Here is a 1210-nt window from a genome sequence, read left to right as displayed (position 1 = left end):
AAAAAAAAAAATAATAATAATAATAAAAAAATAAGGGTTAATTTACTTACACCTTTTCTTACAGATTGCCGATATTGTTAACATTTAACTGCAGGATATTTCCAATAATTAGGATAAGAGTGGGGCCAGGTGGGAGCTTCCCATTCCCACAGCTCTAATTCCAGAGAGAAAAGAGAGGCAAGCTGGAGACAGAGCACCAGGACAATAGGATCCACTGAACCCTCATTCAGGCAACTATGAGCTTAGAAGGAGCTCTGGTGGGGCTGTGCTTAAAGCATTGGGCTGCTAACCAAAAGATTGGCCAGCAGTTTGAACCCACCAGATGCTCTGCTGGAGAAAGATGAGGCAGTCTGCCTTTGTAAGATTTACAGCTTTGGAACCTCTATGGGACAGTTCCACCCTGTTCTATAGGCGTTCCATGAGTCAGAATCTACTCAGAGACAATGGGTTTGGTTTTTTATGAGCTGGTGCACCTATAACACTCTTGTCTAATGAAATTGTGACTCTCTGAGCTGAGAAAGTTACCAAATACAGCTGCTTTAATCCTTCCTGAGTGACCTTTGTACTATTTGTAAAGATAGAAAGTGTTTAGTCTTGCTCTTTTCTTCCACAGAGTCCCCTGGAGATTCTAATTTAGTCCCTCTGGGTGAGGCCTAGTGTGATTGTTGGAGCTGTGTGTCAACTTGGCTGGACCACAATTCTGTGTGGTTTAAGCAATTGTGATGTGGGTTATTCCCATGATGGGATCGGATGTATATGTTCTGAGCAGCCAATCTGTTGAAACAGAGCTTCCCTACGTGTGTGGCCTGCTTCCAATTATATTTATGGACACCCTGGGTAAAGAGACACTCTTCTTTGGATTGGGATCCTGTTGTGCTGCCTACAACTGTCCGTGAGCAAACAATCTACCCTTCAGCCTGGAGACCTTGGATTCGTCATTAGTTGGAGTCAACAGGCTATAAATCTTGAGTTCGTCAGCCCCTGCAGCAGCATGAGTCGGGAAAAGCCTCCAGCTTGACATTTGATCCAAGAACTTGGGACTTGCCAGCTTCTGTAAGTGTGTGAGCCATTTTGCTAAGATAAATTTCTCTTTCTCTGTATGTATATATAAGCTTACACTTTCTCTGTATGTATATATAAGCTTACACTTTCCTTGTTACCCTCCCGAGAGGGACCGGGTCTCCGGGAGCAAGGTAAGCACAGGTGTAGC

Source organism: Orycteropus afer, unplaced genomic scaffold, assembly GCF_000298275.1.
Source record: "Orycteropus afer afer isolate SDZICR_OR568_19922 unplaced genomic scaffold, OryAfe1.0 scaffold00293, whole genome shotgun sequence".
Lineage (NCBI taxonomy): Eukaryota > Metazoa > Chordata > Mammalia > Tubulidentata > Orycteropodidae > Orycteropus > Orycteropus afer.
The sequence above is the reverse complement of the archived record's forward strand: the minus strand, read 5'-3'. Positions refer to the sequence as shown.